The sequence below is a fragment of the Aethalodelphis obliquidens genome, unplaced genomic scaffold (genome assembly GCF_003676395.1).
Source record: "Aethalodelphis obliquidens isolate GAN/ISIS:26980383/991018 unplaced genomic scaffold, ASM367639v1 scaffold2, whole genome shotgun sequence".
NCBI lineage: Eukaryota > Metazoa > Chordata > Mammalia > Artiodactyla > Delphinidae > Aethalodelphis > Aethalodelphis obliquidens.
Genome location: NW_020837946.1, coordinates 38,333,943 through 38,354,262, shown reverse-complemented (window position 1 = coordinate 38,354,262; position 20,320 = coordinate 38,333,943). Strand labels below are relative to the sequence as shown.

At 42.8% G+C, this 20,320-nt stretch overlaps 1 protein-coding gene across 6 annotated transcripts in view; it reads right to left on the bottom strand.

Moving 5' to 3' along the window:
- HECW2 (HECT, C2 and WW domain containing E3 ubiquitin protein ligase 2) overlaps positions 1 to 20,320 on the bottom strand; it is a 414,407-nt gene that overhangs the window by 343,944 nt on the left and 50,143 nt on the right. For 2 of the 6 annotated variants that reach the window (XM_027125331.1, XM_027125328.1), the window contains exon 1: positions 13,024 to 15,814. The exons of 1 other annotated variant lie outside the window; for it this stretch is intronic. The gene's annotated coding sequence lies outside the window, so the exon portion shown is untranslated. Of the gene's footprint in view, positions 1 to 13,023; positions 15,815 to 20,320 lie in introns of those variants that run through there. 3 more of the 6 variants (XM_027125295.1, XM_027125339.1, XM_027125320.1) reach the window with 2 other exon arrangements.

Sequence of the window (20,320 nt, the reverse complement as noted above, 5' to 3'; positions counted from 1 at the left end):
AACTACCACCATCCTGTCCTCTATATGGGAGGTAGAACACACGCAGCCTCCCCCATTTAAAAACAATTTGTTGCCTGAAGCAACCAAAAGCTAATAGATTTCCAAAGTCAGTGCTGAGAGTCAGTGGCAGAAACACCAGGACTAGAACCCTGGTATCCTGGCATTATAATCCCGGGCTCCACCAACCAGAACATGATGCTCCTTAAAAAAGCAAAACAAAACAAAACAAAAAAGAAGGCTGTTCTATTGTGCACATCCAAGGCATTGTCAACACATCACTGCTTCATTGTTCTGCCCATTCTTCATCAGAGCAGTCACAATTATGTGGTCAGGCCTGGTTCTTTTCCTAACTCTAATAAAAGCCAGAGGAGAGAGAGTTCCACATCCCTACAACTTTTCATTCTCTAGAACTCCAAATTCACTATTTAAATGTTTCATTCAATGACTTGAGTAAAAATGAAAGAGGGCAGTCAAGTATCTGGAAACTGTTGTTTTCTCTAACCTATATTAGTGAAATGCCCCAAAAACTGTGAAATGAGAATTCACTTATCTATGCAGGGAGTTATGGTTACCCAGAACGAGAAGACTGATTTGACTAACGAAAGCAATTCTAGCCAAGACACTTTCTAAGGGTTTTCTCAGAAATAGAAATTTTTTTAAAAATCTTTATTGGAGTATAATTGCTTTACAATGGTGTGTTAGTTTCTGCTTTATGACAAAGTGAATCAGCTATACATATACATATGTTCCCATATCTCTTCCCTCTTGCGTCTCCCTCCCACCCTCCCTATCCCACCCCTCTAGGTGGTCGCAAAGCACCGAGCTGATCTCCCTGTGCTATGAGGCTGCTTCCCACTAGCTATTTTACATTTGGTAGTGTATATAAGTCAATGCCACTCTCTCACTTGTCCCAGCTTACCCTTCCCCCTTCCCCATGTCCTCAAGTCCATTCTTTACGTTTGCATCTTTATTCCTGTCCTGCCCCTAGGTTCTTCAGAACCTTTTTTTTTTTTTTTTAGATTCCATATATATGTGTTAGCATACGGTATTTGTTTTTCTCTTTCTGACTTACTTCACTCTGTAGGACGGACTCTACGTCCATCCACTTCACTACAAATAACTCAATTTCGTTTCTTTTTATGGCTGAGTAATATTCCATTGTATATATGTGCCACATCTTCTTTATCCATTCATCTGTCGATGGACACTTAGGTTGCTTCCATGTCCTGGCTACTGTAAATAGAGCTGCAATGAACATTGTGGTACATGACTCTTTTTGTTTGTTTGTTTTGTTTTGTTTTTTTAACATCTTTATTGGAGTATAATTGCTTTACAATGGTGTGTTAGTTTCTGCTTTATAACAAAGTGAATCAGTTATACATATACATATATCCCCATATCTCTTCCCTCTTGCGTCTCCCTCCCTCCCACCCTCCCTATCCCACCCCTCTAGGTGGTCACAAAGCACCGAGCTGATCTCCCTGTGCTATGCAGCTGCTTCCCACTAGCTATCTATTTTACATTTGGTAGTGTATATATGTCCATGCCACTCTCTCACTTTGCATGACTCTTTTTGAATTATGGCTTTCTCAGGGTATATGCCCAGTAATGGGATTGCTGGGTCATATGGTAGTTCTATTTTTAGTTTTTTAAGGAACCTCCATACTGTTCTCCATAGTGGCTGTATCAATTTACATTCCCACCAACAGTACAAGAGGGTTCCCTTTTCTCCACACCCTCTCCAGCATTTATTGTTTGTAGATTTTTTGATGATAGCCATCAGAAATAGATATTGAATGAGGGTGAAGGTTATAACCACCAGAAACCACACCACAAGGAATCAATGTTCCTGCACGTAATTAAACTCTAACATTTAAGACAAAAGAATTTTCTGAGACTGCCAAAGCAAAACCATCCTACTAAGCACTCAAAGGGCTGTTGGCTTTTGTGGATTCCCCTCATCTGATGCCAGGAGTGATCAAGAACGATAATTTGCAAAGGAAATAGGATAACACATCCAGGAGGAAAAATACATGTTGCCCTCTCTCATCACACTTTGATAAGCGACTAAATTTTGTTTGGTAACAGGAACTCAAATAAGTTGAGTTTTATTTTAAATATTTATTATAAATACATTTAAAGGCATTTTATTATTATTAAAACTGAGCCAAGATACACTCTAGTCCTGCCACTAATTCTCTTTATGATATTGGGCAAGTCATAACCTACTTGAACCTCATTTTTATATCTGTCAAATAAAAATAATAACCCATCATGCCAGGCTCAAAAGGCTAAAAAGGATTAAAAAAATTAATAGGGAAGTAAGCTGGGAAAAAACATGTAGATACTAAGAGTTGTTATGAATACATAGCCAGAGCCTTAAGACAATGAGGATGCCTCAGCCATGCTCTCTTTCTCTCTTTATGAGGACTGGAATCCAGATTTGATGACCTAACTTTAACCATGCAGATGAACAACACTACACTTGGGGATGGTGGAACAACAATTTGGGAAGAACCTGAATGACCATGAAGAGCAATGATGTCCGGCCACCTGTCCTTTCACACTGGAACTGTCAAATGAGAAACAAACATCTCTGCTCTTTTTTTTTTTTTTTTGTGGTATGCGGGCCTCTCACTGTTGTGGCCTCTCCCATTGCGGAGCACAGGCTCCGGACGCGCAGGCCCAGTGGCCATGGCTCACGGGCCCAGCCGTTCTGTGGCATGTGGGATCTTCCCGGACCAGGGCACAAACCCGCGTCCCCTGCATCGGCAGGCGGACCCTCAACCACTGCGCCACCAGGGAAGCCCACATCTCTGCTCTTTTGGCCACCATATTATTGGATTTCTTTGTTACAGTAGCCTACCCTAACTAATACAGTTATTAAAGACCTAAGCACAAAAATGAATCTGTGCAAACCAAATCCCGCTTACAGAGCTGTTTTGCTTGGCCCTTACAATGTTCGTCTGTACAGTACTTTGTATGTTTGTTTGATTTTTACTTAGATATCAACATTTAAAAATCAGACAATTTCATATAACAATCCAACAGTCTTTAGAAAAAGGGAAAAAATCAGAAGATCTGACAACAATGAATTTTTATTTACAAACGGCAACACTTGGAACTGAATAGACTTGTCCCCTTCAGAGAGGGCATGTGCTATCCAATTCCCCATAACCTCCCACCATTATAACAGGGTTGCTTCATTTAGTTAGTTTTCCTATTCTCAAGCCCTAATAAATATTTGACTTTGCAACCCCTCATTAAATAAACTTGTGGACACTTAAAATTCTTGGGATTCACATAACACTATGAATTTCAGGCCTGGATAGCAACAGATTTAAAACAGTTCATTTCTGCCAAACTCTGCTCCATGATGTCCTGCCTATTAACTATATTATGTCTAATGGATATCCATCCCTACAGAGTCCATATCACCACATCCTTTCTCACTTGGATTAGAGCAACAGCCTACTGGCCTCCCAGCCTTCCATCTTGCCCACGCATTCATTCAGAGTATTAAAACCAGAACCACCTTTTTAAATTGTAAACTTAACTCCTTTCTTTACAGTGGTTTCACAATTACTTTTGGTTAAATCCTAAACTGCTTAACGTAGTTTGTGGAGCTGTCTTGTAATTTACTTTAAAATATAGTGAGATGGTGAAATATATAGTTAATGGCTCAAGTTCTCTAAATCAAGAATTCACTCCTCTTAGCATTGCCAAGACCCTATTCAGGTGTCCACCCTCCTCCGGAAGCTGCTGTAGCAAATCCTGACTGTTCTATGGGAGGGATATAAACTTCAACCTTGCTTGAGCTACTATAATTTGTGGCCTCTTTATTGCAGCACCTGAAATTATAACACTAACTAACACTATAACCAGCGTTTTTCAGTTCCTTAAGTATACCACATTCCCTCTTCCCATGAGCTCTTTGCACATGTTCTTCCCTCTGCCTGGAACTTTCCCACCTTTTAACCTTCATCTGGCCAACTTCTACCTCAGTTCACACTTCCTTTCAGAATATCCCTAACCTTAAGACCAGCTTCCATTCCCCTCGACATGTATTCCAAAAGCAGACTTCTTTCTCACTTTCTGAAACTTTTTGCACAGTGGTTCACTAATTAGTAGAAGGGACACTAGAAACAGTTTTTCATTCATGAAGTGAGTGATCAAGAGAAAAGAACCTGAGTTCCAGAATGACCTTTCAGAGCAGAGCTGCTTATTCACCCTGGCTTGTTGACCAATTCCAGACAATTTAATGGGAGAAATTAAGTTTCTGCCTTGTTTGAGCTGCCATAATTTGGGGTGGCTTTGTTACAGCATCTTAGCTTGTACCTTAAAAATGCACTTACCATATTTCATGTTTTTCAGGTCTATGAAAGGAACACGTTCTCTCTCACTTCTACGTCTTTACACATGCTACTCCTTATACCTGGAATACTCTACCAACTCCTAATGTTAACCAAGCTAACCATTAGTCTCCAGACAGCAGCTTAAAGATCATCTTTTCTGGAGAAATACTCCCTAACCTATGGGTCCATTAGATCCAACAGAAGACCCTGCAGCCCTCTTATCATTACTTCTTATTTACTGCCCTTTGTTTTGTAATAGTCTCTTTCCTTAGATGCACTATACGCTCCTTGTGGAGCGGCCACTTCTGATGTGTTTACCGCTGCCCTGGCAGCACCTAGTACTGTGTCTGGCACCTAACATCATGATCCAGGGCACATCACTCCATCTTGGCCACAATGCCATCTGGAGAGATCTTGTCAATTATCTTGCTATAATCTAGACCTATCTCCATACTTTATTTTACTTACAGTAATACTAACAAAGAGAAGAAAGGGGAGGAGGAAAAAAAAAGGGAAGAACGAAGGAGGAGAGGGAGGAAGAAGGAGAGAATAGTTTGGCAAATTTGGCATGGCTTTGTGAACCCTCCTGACTAGGCTACTCCCCAAAACAACTTGTTTAAAAAATACATTCAAAATATGTGGAGGTTGAAAAAAGTTAGATAACTTGTATTTTCTTTAGCTATAATTTTTTTCAGGCCCATAGCATTTAATTTATCCAGTGTGGAAACCAACTGTGTGCCCTCTTACTATCTTTTTACCTTGGATAGAACTTCAGTTGCATCTTACCCATGTTAGTTTGAAGACTAAGACATGATGCTTTGCCAGTATGTTTTAATTCTTCCTGGAAACCAGGAATCGGGAGGCTTATCAATCTTTTGGTAAACAAATAACTATAATGTTATGGAAATGTCCAAACTGCGGTCACCTTATCTCACACAGAGAAACTGAGAAAGATCCCTACGTTGGTTGGGAATTAGCAATCAATGACCTCTATTTACTTCCAAAATGCTATGTTTCTAGCACACTAATGTCTATCATTGACACAGCCCTTCCGTAATATGAAGCAGCCTCAATCACCACAGATGAACCTTAGCTTTTAAATTACTTCTAATCACAGCAGCCAAGAGACAATATGTCTCCTTTTTTTTGGTTTACCTTGTGTCTCACTTCCCTTTCCACCCTCCTGGCCTCTCCTTCAATTTGCAGGTTATGAGGCAGAAAGGCTCCTATTTCCTACTCTCAGCAAAATCATATGTATCCTTGTCCATGGCACCGGAAAAGGAACATATAGATGTAATTTCATTCTTGATTTTCCATTAGTAATGTGTTTAATTAGGCACATAGCTCTGATACTGTCACCTTAAACTAGGCTGCCTTGTTTCTGGCTCAACTTACCTTACTATAAAACAGTATGAGACCAATACTAGATTCCATAATTTAATGAAATGCCTAAGATGAAAGCTTTACAATCTCTTCTATTCTTGCTTTGCGTCAAGAACAAGAAATCAAATTTTGCTTTGAGGCTAAAATATAATACTAGCCTTGTGGAAAATGATTATTGTACATAATTTATATCCTCATTCCCGTGAACTATCTAACCCAGTGCATCTGTTATTTTGATATTGTTCGTGAGCTATCAGCTGGGCTGGGGATTTTTTTTTTACTGTTGATTTACTGTTGCACACTATTCCCAGAATTCTGATTTCATTTGTTTTCACTGATAACATGCATCTGCTAAAAAGTCCCAACTCTGTGTCCTACACAAAATAAGATCAATTGGAAAGTAATATGCATAAATTTTAATATCCAGCTATTTATTGTCCTACTTCCCAGATGTATTTCCGGACCACAGGAAAGGTTCAGTCTGGCTATAAGTGCGTCTTCAGTATGTGTCAGGGCTCCCTGTCCTTGTGCCGTAAAAAATCTTTACTCTGCTTTGTTCTTAAATTATTCAGTTCTTCCCTGCCACACACACTAAACCGCTCATATGTCAGCATTAATAAACAGGAAAAAATTATTAGTGGCAACAAGTACCGAGATCTCAATTCAGTGAGTGTGAAACATCAAGAGGGAATTTGTTACTTTCCTCCTCTTTAAAGAATACACTCAAGGACCATGGAAGAATCTTTTCAGCCTTAGAAGAAGCTGTGTTGAAATGATGGCTAAATTCTCTTCTATTCTCTTATTCCTCACTCCACCTCCCATACATATCAGAAGAGAGGCTGCATATTCTGGGGAATGTAGGCCAGCTGCTGTGACGCGGGAGGGAGATTAGGGGCTCAGAGACATAAATTTTTCAAAGAGCTAAAAGTAGCTCCCAAGAGCCTGCTAACACAAACCCCTGCCTCAGCCTCAGACAGCATTTCCATCGTCAGTCTCTACTTTGAAACAAGATGGTGCTCATTTAGCTTCCTCCAGTGGCTCCACCTGGCTGGGAAGGTTTAACTAGGATGAACGGGTCACTTCTTGTGCATTTCTTGCCTCAAATCATATTAGGGGAAAACCGTCTTGCTACAAACCTGAGATACCAAAATCAAATTCTATTTTAACTGCCACAAAGCTCCTCACATTTAAACAGGGAAGCTTCTGAAATGGCAAACCCTGAATTAACAAAGCCACGAACTCCCCGAGGAATGTAGTCTCCTTCAGTCCGTAGGGATTTGTACAACGAAATGACTAATAGAAAATGAATTGTCAATATAACTGAAAAACACACTTCTTCAACTGCTAAACGAGGTAGCCTCTAAAACAGCCACATTTTAGGCTTCATTTTTCACAGCACTCCCATAACGGGGAAAACAGACGTCCCAGTTTGTGAAAATCAGGGCGGCTTTCAGAATGCTGGTAAGGACTCCAATTGAAGAAACACGAAATCAGGATCAGTACTAAAATAAATGCGGGTTGGTCCTTACCACCACTGTGAGAAACAGACTGTTTACCATGCTGGTTTTGTTATTTTCTAAGTGCCGCTTCCAACATAAAGCATAGGAAAGGACGAGATTTCAAACATATCAATGTTTAGAAATTTTATACTGTTTGACATCAAATTTACCTGCTCTCGGGGCTTCCCTGGTGGCACAGTGGTCGAGAGTCCGCCTGCCGATGCAGGGGACACGGGTTCGTGCCCTGGTCCGGGAAGATCCCACGTGGGGCCCGTGAGCCATGGCCGCTGAGCCTGCGCGTCCGGAGCCTGTGCTCCGCAACGGGAGAGGCCACAGCAGTGAGAGGCCCGCGTACCGCAAAAAAAAAAAAAAAAATTTACCTGCTCTCGGAGAGGTTAGCTGAGTTTGGTGTAATGCCATGTGTGACATGGTATAATACCAGATAAAGAGACTGGCTAAAGGCAAATTATAGGGCAATTTCATTAAAGTCTCAAGCACACAGCACTTACAGCTTATATGTGAGAACACTGCACGTCCCCTTACCACATACTTTCTAGGTCTAATGTCTGTGGCAAAGTCAACTCTAAATGTAGCAATTCTTCCCCTCCCCAACCTCACCGATCCTTAATTAGTAGTCACTTTGGAAATGCAGAGATGGCATAAGTTCAAAAGTAGCAGAAGAAAAATTCAAGAAAGCAGAAACAGCTTGGAAGAATAGATCTTAAGGACAAACTACCATAAATTATTTTATGTTGTCGTTTCACTTTTGTCCAGAATGTCTGAAATTGATCATTTTATTATGATACACTGCCTCAGATGTCATCAGTGAGAGATCTGAGTTAACAAGCACTGCTTGTTAAAAACAAAAATCCAACTACCTTCAGGGGAATCACTAGACTATGAAGAATTTAATCAGATTGCTTTCCACTCTAACACCTATCAGAGAACCGTTTCAGAGGGAAAAAAATGGATGAATGAGGTTTCATAATTTGGAAGCACTTTAGGACAATCTGGAAAGGTAAAGTGAGCCCTTAGGAATTATACGACATCCTAAAAGCTCAAGCTCTATTTTTCTAAGTGGCCAAGGTTGGATACAGAGAACACATTAAATAAGTCAGCGGTTAACAGATCTCGTGGAAGAGTAACCTGATCTGACACCATTTTGATGCTCCTATAAAATGTATGCGAAGCCTCTGGCTTTGTCCAATTCTGAACTCATTAGTTTTCTTGGTCCACCTAGCTGCATGGTTTGTCACTCTGAACTGTGACAGCCGTGGCAGCTTTCTGAACAAGGGGCTACTGTTGGGGTCACAGGACCACATGAGAGAGCTCGACTAGAAAGATCAGAAACGTCACTGGGCACTTGCTTTCCGGAGAATGTGTCTAAACTCATAAATTTTAAAAGCTGGTGTGCTCAGCCTCACAAAACCCCTACTACCTATGTATCTATGCCCCCATCGATTTCCAGAATTCTTCTGTTGATAAGCAAGAAGAGGAGCAATGAGAAAGAATAATTTCTTGATAACCATTAGAGTTTGCCATTTGATGCATACACTCCCACCCAGGACTCATCTCCAGCTTGAAGGGAAAAAGGAGATTATACACCTTGAAAAGTTAAATGGCAAATGATTTTCAGGAGGGGCAAAATCCACTTTCTGGACTAGGAGCTGGGAGCGACAAACCAGATACCTCCAGTCTGCCAAGTGGCCACTGTGCTACATGAATAAACTGAGCATTGATCCAATCAAGTCAGAAGCCACTGCAACTCACTGGGTCTTTGACGGCTGCATCAGTGGTGGTGTGGGCAGAAGGCAGCAGCTGTAAACGAACAGGCCCAGAGCTCCCCACACATCACCCATCTCACGCGTGTGGGGCGGCCATCACCCATCTCATAGCTCCATCACCCAACTCCAAACACAGAAGCCAAGAAAGGTGGAACTAGTGAAAAGAAAGGAGAGGACAAAAACCAACTCCTTTTTAATTTTGCCTAAAGTCATTCCAATCAAGGAAGAAGCAAGAAAACTATTCCTCCCTCAATAGCATAGGCCTCCTGCTCCTAGGAAATGACAATTCAGTTACCATATAACATGAATCCGCTTCAGTGGAACAACCTGAACACCTCACCACTATAACAGAATTTCCAGGAAAATGTGCTCCTGGACATAAACAAAAACAAAAAACAAAGAAGGGTACTGGGAAAAGCTGTTGATTTGGAATGTAAGAATGTGCTGTGTATTTATGGGGACAGGTTTAGAGGTGGGAATCTTGAAAGGCTGTGGGTGGAAGGCAACAGATCCAAGAGAAATTCAAACATCCAACCTAGAGACAGCTAGCTCAATCCAAAGATTTAAAATTCGACTGAAGCTGACATCAGGAGGTGGCAGAGTTCTTGGCCTACCAAGCAGACCAGACAGGACACACATGCTCGTAATTATGAAAAAGCTTCTCATAAAACCAGGGGCAGCCTGAACCAGGGCGGAGAACCAGACTGAGATGTGGCTGAACAGCACTCAGTAGAAAGACTGACAGACAGAGACGGTCAAGAGCTCCAGTTGTTCCTCTGCCTTATAAAGATCCTTTCCTGGCATCCTTCCCACCCCCTGCCACAAAGTGACGTGTCTGAGTGCATCTCAACTGCTCATGAGAACGACAAACAAGGGAGATGAGAAAGGAGAGAGTGGCTGTCAAATTTTAGGATATCTATGAATACTGGGGGAGCTTGTTAAAAATTAAGAATCCCAGGCCCCAACCCCAAGAGATTCTGATCCAGGCACATCTAAGCAGTTCTAGTTACAGGCAATAAAAAAGCAGCAGAGCAGCCTCACGTTCATTCCGGCAACGTAAAAGGTACCCACACACTCAACAATCCTTGGAAAGATTACTGCAAAGCTCTACAAAACGGCCCACCTTACCTTTAGGGGAGAGCCATGGCTCCAACTTGGATCACTCCTCTACTAGGCAATCACCTCGTAGCTCAGTTAATCACAGAATTAGTCAGTGCCCCTCCACCCTCAACCTTGAGCAATAAAAAAAAAAGTTTCTGAAAACTCTGAGTTTGTAAAACTATACGAGGGTATCATGAGCTAACATGTTCTGACACTTTTGTTTTAACTTGTGTGAGTTTTACTCCCAGGTCCCTTCGTTTTTATATGAAGAACAGCCCTGGTAATATGAGAGAGAACAGAGGCCAGCTTGCCAGCCTCTCATCAAAGCTTACCAGAAGGAAAAGCTTAGTAACTTGCCTGGGTACCAGCTGTTGCCTCTATACCAAGTCAGCCCACTGCCACGGCAGTTTCCTTGGAGCTGAAATACTCTTTGAAAGTGAGAAAAATATCTCTGAACAAAGAAACCAAGTCCTCCCACAGTGAGAAGCAGTAGTCTGAAAAGGAAGACCCTATTCAATTTTATTAGTCCTAAAAGCAAGGAACTATTGCCCAAATGGCATGAATATTGGCAGAAGTCCAAGAAGTACCCTAGAGTCTCAAGCTGAGACTAAATGGATTGTTAGAAAAACTCTGAACATTCCTAAGTTCTTGTCTGAGGAGCTCAACCACTGGAGGACCTCGGGTGAATCACTTAACCTCTGAGGCTCAGTCTACAAACGTGTAAAGTGAGGTAACACTCCCTGCCATCCCTCCACATAGGAAGTGGTGTGGCTTGAATGACAGAAAACACGCAAGAGCTGTCTGTAAAATGTTAGTCAACAAACAAATATTTTTAACATATTTTTATCACCATGATTGTTATTCAAGACTTTTAAAAATCGAAAAAGCAACTATTTGCTCTATCCATTAACTATCTGCTTTACTTACTAATCTTTAAGTTACAATGCTAATCTGTAAGCGTCAATGAAATTGCTCAGTACATAGTAATCAAGTATAGAAGAGGAGGAATATTTGTGCCTAAGGTACCTAAATCTCAAATACCATCTTCTTTTATCATACATTTTCCTGAAACAAAGAATAAAAATAAATATGAGGAAGTGCAATATTTTTAAGCATTACACTTTCTCCATGGAATGATCACACAAAGAAACAACTGGTCACCCTCGTTATATGACAGAGGGCATCAGGAACCAGAAAGAAAGAAGAAAACTTGGAAATTTAGCATTGTAGCAAGAAACTACATAAAATTATCTTCAGCTCATCTGTGCCCTTCCATCTCTCAGTATCTTAATATTAAAAACTCTCTTAGCAACCTCCTCTAACCCAAACTTTGCTAACCAAGCACCTCAAACAGCCAAAGCTCCTCATTTCCTCCGTAAAACATACTGAGTGATGGATGCCCTTGGACCTCCTGGGGGACTGCCCTCCCGGGGGCCTGTGTGCCTCTGTTCTGACCAGTTGAGTTGTGCACCCCCAAAAGCCAAGTGTGTTTTTTCCTTACCCATTTATGCCAGTTCTACTTGTCATTATAACTATATAATTTAATTAAATATTACATAAACCACAGAAATGCAAGACCAAAAAGAAAGACTGATTGTATCTATGGAAACCAAGTTAAATGCTTTAGAAAGATTTGGTAAAGGCAAGTAACTAAAAATATTTCTGTCAAATTAAGAATGAGCAAAGGATTGGGGGAAATCTTAAAATTCTAGAATTCCTCACTCAGACTGCTTCACAAGAGTCTCTAAGTACGTTCTCCAGTGAAGAAACTAGAACAGGAAAGCATGGAGGAATCACTGTGGGCGCAGCTTATGCAAGAAAGCCTGTGAGGAACTGCAATATACTGGAAGGTGGCGTTTCAGTGATTTTTATTTTTTCTTTGTACCTTTCCATATTTTCCAAATTCTACTAATCAAATATTGCTATAGTCAGAAACTATTTTAGACATTAATAGTTAAACACAAATTTACAAGTGAAGAGTGTTACAAATTAAGATGCACATAACTTCCCGGAATTTAAATTTAAGGTACATTTTAATAATCAACCCAAAAAGATAAGTCTAGAAACGTTGTGATACATTTTTCATGTATGTATAAATGTGCATAAAAAGAAGTTATATACCCAACATAAAATGCTCTACACAAAGGTGAACTATTAATATTACTGTTGACAGCGCAGGTGATGACAGAAATTGAACTTCTATGTTGCTCTCCTCCTCAGTATTTAATTCACCTTTGTGCGCTGCCCTTCATATTCTCAGACACTGTTAGTAATGTTTCTTCAGAAAGACAGGTATATTGGTAACAAAATATCTGGAAAGCCTGAGGCAGACCTTAACCATGGCATTCAACCCATCTACCACCCAGGCAGCCCCGTGCCCCCAGATTTCAGGACTCTGCTAGGCAAAGGAAAGCCAAAGATGAAGGGGGCAAAAACAGCTCTCAAAGCAGGCACCAGAGACACTGCAGCCAGCCTGAAAGGAAAGAGACTGATTTTCCTCAAAAGAACTGGCACAGCCCCATCAAAGCAAGACCAGATGAACAGCCTTGCTCCTTGCCCAAGCCCTAACACAGGCGAGGCCTCCAGCCCCATCCCCGGAAGGATGAATTACCCAACTAGAGTTGGCCACCCTCCAGAGCCTCATGGGACCTTGAAAAACCAGATGAAAATGTTTACCATCTGGGATGGCAAGAGTGGTTACTGAAGAAGTTCCATTTGTCCCTGAGCTGAAGAACAGGAGTTCTTCACTGTTATAGGGACAGGAAGGGGACCTGAACAGCCACCGCCCCCTTCTCTCCCGGCTTACACACCAACTCCCCCTCAGCCTCGCCCCTCCTCTCCCCTCTGACAACTCCAGCTAACAAACCCCCAGAAAGTCTCAGCCCACCGCTGCAAAATTACCTCGTGATTCCACAGGTACCATTTCTGGAAATGATTTCCGTCCAGAGTCATATTTGCACAGCATGAAGTAGGAGCTGGAAAAATAATAGTGCTACTTCTCCAAGAGCAAGTCAAAGCAGAGGTCCCTAGAGAGTATTTATGTTACATACAAAGCGGCTGGATGACAGGTCTGATCTGGTGTGGCAATTCCAGTCTTCCTGTTGCCGTGCCCTTTTTTAAAATTGGCATGCCACACACACAGTGTGGTAAATGGTGTGGGAATTCAGAAGGAAAAAGCAAGGGAAAACAGCAAGGGAAAGGAGACCTCCACGGGGTCTCACACTGGTCTCACAGCCTTTGCCCAAGTCCAGACTTTGCCTCTCAGTCTGGAAGCCTTCGGAGCCTGATTTCTTGGTTGCCACATTCAGAGCAGGCCCTTCTCTCAGGGGCAAATTCACCTTATTGTAACTCATAAGATCCACATGTGTGTGTGTGCTTGGGTGTATGTGTGTGAACACATACCCACAGAGAATGCCAGTGCGTTAATTTACAGGGAAAACTCTGTCAAGGCGCCTGGAAACAATTAACATGGAGGCAAATGCATTTTCTTCCTTACAGACACATCACATGGAAATCAAATAATAGAACAACAGAGGAAGACTGCCATCTCTGCCTATCCAAATCCATTACTCTTTACTCTGAAAATTTTACTTCTGAGAATGACTCGCCCTCCATTAAATCTATGGTTTAGATGGTTGGGTGGGCACATGTCCCAGGTCTGGCCAGTCATGGGGCTGAAACTGCCCCAGCAATTGTTAGGTTTGCTAAACCATGAGGATATGAGCTGGGAGATGCAGAGAGCCACCCCAAGGACAGAGCACTGACTGAAGATGAACCCAACAGGTGAGCCAAACGAAGAGGTGGAAAGAGACATTGCCTGACAATATCGTTAAACGTCAGAGTCAACCAGGATCCTCCTTGAACTTCTCATTTATTGGAAACAGTGAATTCCCTCCTTTGCTTGAGCCACTTTGAGGTGGATTTCTATCTCTCACAAGCAACAAGAAGTCCTGATTAATACATAAGAGTTCTGACAGAGAAAATGGAATTGGACTAAGAAGAGTTTATCATATGACTTGAATACTCAATCAGCATTCATTTAAAGTAGTTTAATGCATTGTGTCTACACCAGGGCAGGCCAGGGCTCATCCTGGTCATCCGTCTGTCCTTTTGACACCTGACTAACCTCACTTGCACTGACATATTCTCTTTTAAACCATGCTCATATGGCTAATCCACCTGGCAGGTCTGCAGTCATTCTGTCTCTGCTCCATTTAACTCTCAGAGGGCAATCATATATCCCTAGTTCCCAAGTCCTTAAGGTGACGCATCACTGGATCCCAAGAACTGAGAGTAGTAGAAAACCACTTAATAGATTGTTAACTTCCGTGGCACCCAAGAGAACTCATAAATCCTCCAGGTTAAGTGGTATGGATTCCTTCCAGTGAATTCTAGCGTCAAAAAATCATTTACTGTAGCAAAACTACATAGTCAACCGTTTCCAACTATCAGGATACATCGATGATATTTTCAATTAAGGTGAACACATAGTTCTTATACTTTGATTAAGGTGGGTTCTTTAAATCCACGTTGTTTTAGTTACAAGGAGTTGTTTATGCTTAATTCTATAAGAAGTTCACAGGACAAGACAGAAGTGTGTATCTTTGTAAGTTTAGCTCCTATTATAGCTATTTTTATGCAAATAAAGGCTGCAGTGTATTACTTCCTCCACTCAGACACAAATCCTGTCTGTGGTTAGATTCTCTGAGGGCCTCCCCCTAGCGCCACTTCCCAGTTCCTTGTCCTAATTAAGCAATGCCTTAGAGAGAAGCAAACAGTTGTTTTCTCCTCAAGCTGTTGTCATCATTTGTTTACGTGTCTCCCCCACTAAACTCAGCTCTTTGGATGACTTCATGACTAGTCTAGCGCTGTGTCTAGCAGATGCTCTATAAACATCAGTTGAGTGGATTTTACACTTGCCAGATTTTTACCAGAATATCTGGTTTGTGACCTTTATGTCACTATTCAGTTTCAAGCATCAAGGAAAGTATTGGAGAGGAGTCTTAGAAGCTTGGTGTCTGTCCTCCCTTCAAGAACAGGGTCCAGATACAGTTTCTTGTGCGCAAGCATTCAACCTTTGTAAAATTTATCCTGCAACCCCGGCTACAACTATCTGGACCAGGGTTTGGTGCCTGACCTAAAGATGTCAGCTCCAGACCGGACATGAGAAAGACCACTGGCCTACAAGGTGGCCAGCCATGAAAGCTCAACCCCAGGAGGGATAACATGTACTGAACAGTGATCGAGCAACTCAATAAGATCCTTTCTCAGGGTATTTGAATGCAACTTGTACAGAGAAAGTTGTCATATAATAGAAAGGCACACATACACACACACACACACACACCAAAAAAAAAAAATCTAGAGAAAATAAAAACAAACTCTAAAACAGGAAACGCCAGGAATAATCAAAAGCTCTGAGGACTCTAGGCAAAAGGAAGTATCCAGGACTGAAGAGAAAGAGAGAAGAAGACAACACAGCAAGAAGCTAAGTATCAGGAAAGTACTACAACTACTACTATGTGGTCTGAAATTTCCTTTACAATATAGTTGGAAGACCCAATTAATCAAAAGGCCACATTAAAAGACAGCTACTGTAAGTTTTCCAAACATCTTTACCTCCACTCAAGAGCTGAGGTTGTCTGCTATCAAAATAGACATTAGAGGGCTTCCCTGGTGGTGCAGTGGTTGAGAGTCCGCCTGCCGATGCAGGGGACACGGGTTCGTGCCCCGGTCCGGGAGGATCCTGCGTGCCGCGGAGCGGCTGGGCCCGTGGGCCATGGCCGCTGGGCCTGCGCGTCCGCAGCCTGTGCTCCGCCGCAACGGGAGAGGCTGCAGCAGTGAGAGGCCCGCGTACCGCAAACAAACAAACAAAAAAATAGACATTAGAAATCGGTTTTTGTTGTTGAAATTTAAGATGTTCAAGACTTGTGAACCGGCTAGAAATACTTCAGGGGCACCCCACAATTCCATGAAGGGGTATAACCTAGCACACTCACAAGGCTGGACTCAGGAACCCGGCCCCGGCTGGATTCTGCACTGAGGCACGGTTTATCTGGAAGACTATGGTTGCCCAATGCTAACTCTAAGTTTTAACTGAATCCTGCCTCTACAATATTATCATGTTTTCCTCAAGTGAACCTCTTAAGCAAAGGGAGGGACACCAAAAAAGGCAGAGACATAGACCTTATTAAAGCTACAAAATAGGCTGTAGATGTATTTTTATGCCCTCTCACAAATTAACATTTGCTTTCATATCTGGGAGCGGGGCCACCGGTGGGAGACCTATAGCCCTCACCTACCTCTACTGGAGTATATTAGTTGGGGGTATAGAGTCAGGTGCTATTACACCGAAACTGAAAAGTGGCTTGAACAAGAGACATATTCATGTCTTCACAATTAACAGTCCAGAGGTAACCAGGCCAGGCAGGAATAGTGTCCACTTCTAATTCCAGATGGCTATTTCAAATCTCAGCATATCCCAGTCAGCAAGGAGAAAAAGAAATGGAGGGCACATCCTTACCCCATCGGCCAGAATTTGTCACATGATCATGCCTAGCTTCAAGGACAGCAAAGAAACTAATCTCTACACCAGCAACTGAGGGGCAACTGGGTGGAATTATACTGCTGTACATCATGTTGTACATCATTTGGGGGTCTCCTTCCCTGTGCATCTCTCATCACCTGACGGGACTTGAGTGAGGTCTGTTCTTCATGGTAGGGATGACTTTAATACAGGAATTCAACTCATTGCTTAAATAACACCAATAACAAATCCACTATGACGTCATTACAGAAAACAGACAGATGTTTACAAAAAGAAAAAAGGCAAAAAATAGTCAATGCTCTGACAGATAATTAGATAACTGTTATATTAAACAAAAGCTGGATGACCTGAGACTAAAACACATCTGTCCCGAGCCTTCTTCAATCACTTTAATTAGAGATTCTGAGTCACTTGGGAAAAGTAGCTGTCCCTGCTCTACTTTGAAAGGCCCCAAAACAGGTCATTGTGATAAGTAAAGCCACCGATTAAAACATAAAGTCCTTATTAGTTTTCCAAACTGTATTTGTATTTGTTAGGACTGCTGTAATAAATACCACAAACTGGGTGTCTTAAGCCACAGAAATATAATGTCTCACAGTGCCGGAGGCCAAAAATCCACAGTCAAGGTAAGGGGTTGGCCGGATCAGTGCCTTCTGAGGGCCGTGAGGGAGAATCTGTTCCCGGCCTCTCTCCTTGGCTTGTATTGTAGTTGGCCATCTTCCTCTTATGTCTCTTCACAACATCTTCCCTCCAAGTGTGTCTCTGTGTTGAAATTTCCTATTCTTACAAGGACACCATCCAAACTGGATTACGGTCCACCTTAATCACCTCATTTTAACTTGATTACCTCTGTGAAGACACTATTTGCAAATAAGGTCACACTCCAAGGTACTGGGGGATTAGGACTTCAATACACGCATTTAAGGGGGGGACATGATTCAACCCATAACACAAACTTAGAAGCCCTTTAAATCTGAAACCATACTTTACTACAGTAGTCATTATATCCTTTTTAAAGGCTTTTTACTGGAAAATATAACAGATAAAGAAAATGCATAAGACATAAATATAACAAATAATTATAAAGCAAGCACCTGTGTAATTGCCATTTGGGTCAAAACAGAACACTGTCAGTAGCCAGGAGCCCCTTCCCGATCACAAATCCTTCCTTCCTCTAGCAGGTATAACTATCGTTACTTTTAGGAAAATGACTTCCTCATTCCTTCATAGTTTTACACTTCTGAATACATACCAAAAGAGTGTAGCTCTGTTTTACACGTTTTTGAACTGGATCTGAGTGGAATTATGTTGTAAGATATTATTTGGAATCTTCTATCCCTTAACATGTTTGTAAGATTTATCCATATATTTACATTTTAATGGTTCCAAAGAATACTTCATTAACCTAAATCCAATTTTGCCAGTCAAAACTATATTTTCTCCGATTTTTACCATTCTCACGCACTTTTAACATCTGCATATCCTTCAATGTCTACAGCAAAATCATATCTATAGAGGACTTCCCTGATGGCAGAGTGGTTAAGAATCCGCCTGCCAATGCAGGGGACTCCGGTTCAATCCCTAGTCCGGGAAGATCCCACATGCTGTGGAGCAACTACCAAAGCCCGTGTGCCACAACGACTGAGCCTGCGCTCTAGAGCTCATGAGCCACAACTACTGAAGTCCGTGCGCCTAGAGCTCATGCTCCACAGCAAGAGAAGCCACCGCAGGAGAAGCCCCCACTCGCCATAACTAAAGAAAGCCCACGTGCAGCAACGAAGACCCAACGCAGCCAAAAATAAATTAATTAAATTGCGTCTTTATTTCTTCAGCCTTAAAAAGCATTGTGGTAAAATATACATAAATCTAAAACATTTTAACCATTTTTATGTGTACAATCAGTGGCATTAAGTAACTCTGTGCAACCATCACCACTATCCATGACCAGAATGTTTTCATCACCCCAGACAGAAATTTTCTATCCTCTAAACAATAACTTCCCATCACCCTAACCCAAGGGGCTGCTCTGAAAAGGCTTGCTCTGGAGGGAAGCCCCTCCTCAGGGCCCTGCCTTTCCCCAGGACCCAGCACCCCACTCGGCTGTCACCCGTCAGACACAACACCAAAACGCAGGCCCCAGCAGCAGCCCCTTCCCTTTCACTCATTTAAAGCCAAGGACAAGTTAAGCAATTATGTGCTTCTTTAACCTCCTCTCTCAATACCGCACCTTCAAAATGAAAAAAAGGGAAGTAGACAATTACGTGATGGGATACTGACACAGAAGAAACACACTGGGAAAAAACTAAGAAAACCTGAACAAACTATAGACTCTAGTTAACAATAATGTATCAACACCGTATTATCAATTGTTGCAAATGTACCACTAATGTAAGATGTTAATAATAAAGGAAGTAGCTTCAAGATGGCGGAAGAGTAAGACACAGAGATCACCTTCCTCCCCACAAATACTTCAGAAATACATCTACATGTGGAACAACTCCTACAGAACACCTACTGAACGCTGGTAGAAGACCTCAGACCTCCCAAAAGGCAAGAAACCCCCCACGTACCTGGGCAGGGCAAAAGAAAAAAGAATAAACAGAGACAAAAGAATAGGGACGGGACCTGCACCAGTGGGAGGGAGCTGTGGAGGAAGAAAGGTTTCCACACACTAGGAAGCCCCTTCGTGGGCGGAGACTGTGGGTGGCGGAGGGGGTAAGCTTAGGGGCCGCGGAGGAGAGCACAGCAACAGGGGTGCGGAAGGCAAAGCAGAGAGATTCCCGCACAGAGGGTCAGGGCCGACCGGCACTCACCAGCCCAAGAGGCTTGTCTGCTCACCGGCCGGGACGGGCGAGGGCTGGGAACTGAGGCTCGGGCTTCGGAGGTCGGACCCCAGGGAGAGGACTGGGGTTGGCGGCGTGAACACAGCCTGAAGGGGCTACTGCGCCACGGCTAGGTGGAACAGAGTCCAGGAAAAAGTCTGGACCTGCCGAGAGGCAAGAGACTTTTTCTTCCCTCTTTGCTTCCTGGTGCGCGAGGAGAGGGGATTCAGAGCGCCGCTTAAAGGAGCTCCAGAGACGGGCGCGAGCGGCGGCTATCAGCGCGGACCCCAGAGATGGGCATGAGACACTAAGGCTGCTGCTGCCGCCACCAAGAAGCCTGTGTGCGAGCACAGGTCACTATCCACACCCCCCTTCCGGGTAGCCTGTGCAGCCCGCCACTGCCAGGGTCCCGTGATCCAGGGACAACTTCCCCGGGAGAACGCAAAGGGTGACTCAAGCTGGTGCAACATCACACCGGCCTCTGCCGCCGCAGGCTCGCCCCGCACTCCGTGCCCCTCCCTCCACCCGGCCTGAGTGAGCCAGAGCCCCCGAATCAGCGGCTCCTTTAACCCTGTCCTGTCTGAGCAAAAAACAGACGCCCTCCAGCGACCTACACGAAGAGGCAGGGCCAGATCCAAAGCTGAGCCCCAGGAGCTGTGCGAACAAAGAAGAGAAAGGGAAATCTCTCCCAGCAGCCTCAGGAGCAGTGGATTAAATCTCCATAATCAACTTGATGTACCTGCATCGGTGGAATACCTGAGTAGACAACGAATCATCCCAAAATGAGGAGGTGGACTTTGGGAGCAAATACATATATATATATATATAT